This window comes from Apus apus, chromosome W (assembly GCF_020740795.1).
Source record: "Apus apus isolate bApuApu2 chromosome W, bApuApu2.pri.cur, whole genome shotgun sequence".
NCBI classification, from domain to species: Eukaryota; Metazoa; Chordata; class Aves; order Apodiformes; family Apodidae; genus Apus; species Apus apus.
Genome location: NC_067311.1, coordinates 8,778,641 through 8,782,579, shown reverse-complemented (window position 1 = coordinate 8,782,579; position 3,939 = coordinate 8,778,641). Strand labels below are relative to the sequence as shown.

At 47.5% G+C, this 3,939-nt stretch overlaps 1 non-coding gene across 1 annotated transcript; it reads left to right on the top strand.

Moving 5' to 3' along the window:
• Window positions 1-3,362: 3,362 nt before the first annotated feature.
• TRNAG-GCC (transfer RNA glycine (anticodon GCC)) lies at window positions 3,363-3,433 on the top strand. The gene has a single exon. It is a non-coding gene; the product is annotated as a tRNA-Gly (tRNA).
• The last annotated feature ends 506 nt before the right edge of the window (window positions 3,434-3,939 follow it).

Here is a 3,939-nt window from a genome sequence, read left to right as displayed (position 1 = left end):
TAATTAGGACCTCCCTCAACCTTCTCCTCTCTAGACTGTAAAGCCCCAGGTCTCTTAGCTTTTTCTCGTAAGGCAGGTGTTCCAGTCCCTTAATCATCCTCATAGCCCTCCGTTGGACTCTCTCAAGTAGATCCCTGTCCCTCTTGAACTGGGGAGTCCAGAACTGGACACAATACTCCAAGTGAGGTCTCACCAGGGCTGAGTAGAGGGGGAGGAGAACCTCCCTTGATCTGCTGGAGACACTCCTCTTAATGCACCCCAAGATACCATTGGCCTTCTTGGCCACAAGGGCACATTGTTGTCCCATGGATAACTTGTTTGTCTACCAGGACTCCAAGGTCCTTCTCCATGGAACTGCTCTCTAGCAGATCACCTCCTAGCCTGTACTGGTACATTTTGTTGTTCTTTCCCAGGTGCAGGACTCTGCATTTGCTCTTGTTGAATCTCATTAGGTTCCTCTTTGCCCAGCTCTCCAGCCTGTCCAAATCTGTTCACTTTTACCTCTTGGTTTTCTCTCAGGCTGATTCTCCCAGCTCTTGATCTAAATAGCGTTGTTTCACTAGAGATGCTTCTGCTGAATGTTTATAATGTATTGTGGATGAGTAGAGCAAGATGATGTTCCACTCACTGCCACTCCCCCACAGGCAAGGCTGCTGCCACCTCTGCTGCTGCTGCAAAGACCAAGGCTGTGGGAGATGACGGGAGAAATGCAAACGACCATGATGAGTGATCAGCAAGTCTCGTTTATTGACTCCAATCAGGCAGTATTTATGCTCTCAATAATGAAGCTCATACATAGTGCAAAGCTAAGCTCACCATTGGCTAACTGTTAATGTTAACCACGCCTTTGATTACATTATTGTAGTTAGTGTTCCCAGGCTAGCTTTCTCACTCTCATGTCCAAGTTCCCTCTACCATTGCCGTGATTTGAGAGACGGAGACGCAGCTTGATGCAAGCAAGATGTCTAATTTATTAAGCTAACACACACATTTTTATATGCTTCCAGGCTGCCTCTAGGCAATCGTGTCTTAAGCTAATTGGCTAACTACTCTAATACACGTGCAAAGTTAACAAGGCTGCTTTGCTGATCAGAGAGTGTTCAGGTGGCGTTCACGAGGCAGGCCCGTAGCATCTTCAGATAAGCAGGAGTCAGAGGCGCAGCCACTCCGTTGTTCCATTGAAAACCACAAGTTCCCTCTCACTTGCTGATTACAGCAATGCCTCTCAGCCAAGGTCCTGCACGTCCTGTACTTAGGTTCCTTTAAACAATAACAACCTTCTAAAGTGATTAACAGTTCATTAACACAAGTCGCTCCCATGTTACCACATCTCCCCCTTTTTTGTTTTAAATTCAGGTCTCCCGGTTTTCCCATGGTTTACGACCAACTAGCTCAAAAATACTTTCTTTAGTTAACATCTCTGCACCAGGGGTCCTCCCGGTTCCCTTCACACCTTGTGTTGATTCCTGTTCTACTACAAAAATTTTGCTTACTGAAGCAGATATTGATTTTTGCAAGCATTGTAACATACATGGAATTATCATTAATAATACACAGATTAATAGAAGAATAGAAAGCCCTTGTTTAAGCAAGTCTTTCAACCACCCTGAGATACCCCAGGATGCCAACCACCCATCAAGTCCACCCACACCCTCCTTTATATTATGAATTCGTTCTTGTAGCTCCTTAATCTGTTGATAGATACTTTTGGAGTGGGCAGACAAATTCATACAACACATTCCTTCAAAATCTTCACAACCATGTCCATGTGCTAATAAAAGAAAATCTATAGCAGCACGATTCTGTAACACAGCATGCCGCAAGCTATCTACATCATTAGCCAACCCTGACAAAATGTCCGAGGTTGTATTAAACTGTTTCACTGCCCAACATGCTAGTCTTTTAATCTTGTTCCAATTGCTCGCAGCCATTGCGCCAGGTAAGAAAAAGGACAAGGCTACAGTCTCCGCTCGAGATTCTAGATAAACGTGATCATCACAATCAGGCCTAAGTTCTTGTAATGACCTTCTCAGTCTGGGGTGTTTACTCACCGACTTAACCAAATCCCTCATGCGGGGTGCAAATAGCGTGAGTTTCCCAATGTAACAGGGTCCTCCTATAGGTTTAAGAGGGATCCCGGGCCAGGCCCTGTTTCCACAGATCAAAAAATAACCTCCGGGTAGTTGTACCTGGCCTGTAGTGTTGATAACAAATCGGGAACCCAGCTCTTGTGGTCTATCCCAATGATCGCTATTACCTGTTACATTGTGATAAATAATTAATTGACCTCTTATTTTCTTTTGATCATTTTGATACCATCCACGCGGGTCCCAGAAATAAACAACCCCTGTCCCATTAATTGATGTTAATCCAAAGTTTGAGCAATGTTTCTCGAAAGGGTCTCACATTTTTTGCTGGAATCCAACGGGGGCCTCTTTCTGTGGAGACACAAGCATAACCTCTACCCCATGTGACAAGGGGGTAGGGACCCATTATTTTACCTGTTTCAGGGTCCCGTATTAACACTGGTGGTTTGATTCTAGGTTCCAGAAGGGCATTTGTACTAAAATGTCGAACTATGGGGGGATTACTGTCCAACAACGAACAATTCAAAAAGTTAAAAACATATAAGGCTTTCAGTAATCGCTCTTCTGGAGTAGCAGTCCCTACTCCCCCTTTTTGTTTTAATAACAAACATTTGAGGGATTGGTGGGACCGTTCTATGAGAGATTGACCTGTAGGGGAGTGAGGGATGCCAGTAATATGTTTTAGGTGAAAAATTATGAACTTTAGGCATTAAAATGAGTTGTGCAATTCGGCTCTTCTTTGGTATAACACAAGGAGGAAACGGAGTCCAGGCCATGATTTTAATTTCTTGAAGACTATCAGCATCTATTACCCCAGGCAAGACAAAAAGTCCTGATAGCGTTGTAGATGATCTTCCTAATAATAACGCTTGTGTTCCAGGTGGTAAAGGGCCAAAAACACCAGTGGATAACAAATGGACCGAGGAGTCAAGCAATGTTATTGCGTGGGAGGTTGCCAGGTCCAGACCGGCACTTCCTGCTGTTGCTGGGCAGAGATCGGCAATACTGCCGGCCCCCCCTGCACCCGCGGGGGGGTTGCCTGCGGAACTTGTCTCTGCACGCGCCGCGGCCCCGCGCGCGCTGAGACTCCCCCGGGAGCAGGGACGCCGCCGCTGCCGCCGCTGCTGCTGCCGCGGCCGCCTCCTCCAACTACATTCGGGAAACTCGGGCGACGCCGCGCTCGGTTAACGTCGGCTCTTTTCGGCTCTTTTTCGGGGTCAATAGGACCCGGATCAAAGGGACCATCCTCGGGGGGATATTCAGCAGCACCAGTTAGCTGTGGTGGTTCAGCGGTAGAATTCTCGCCTGCCAGGCGGGAGGCCCGGGTTCGATTCCCGGTTGGGGCAGAGAGTTTCGCTTCACAGGCAACGCCAGGTGCGGTTGAGGGTGACGGGGAAGGCACGGAGTCTTTTTTACCGGAGCCCCGTGGCCCTCGTTCTCGCGCTTTTATGGTTTCAAAAACAATTCTCCACCTAGGGAGCATACGCAGCGCTTCTTCATCCCCTGCGGTAGCCGCATCCCATAATTTCACCCCCTCCTCGTCCCAGAGTTCACATGTAAAGATCGAGGAGGCTGTTACTGTGGGAATCTTGACCTGCACCCACTTAAGTAATAATTTAAGGTCCTGCCCCGTAAGGGGCTTCTTCCCTTGTTCTTTAAGTAATGTTTTCATTACTTCATAAACGTCTCTCTCAGGGGAAGACGCCTGATTCCCCATTTCCTTAATTAGTTTCCCGCAGCTCACCTCTCGTTCCAGACGGAGGGATTTTGCCGGCACGTCCTCGGCCACTTCCTTTCAGCGGCTCGTCCTGCTTCCTTTCAGCAGCTCAATGTTAGTTCTGCGGGACTCACG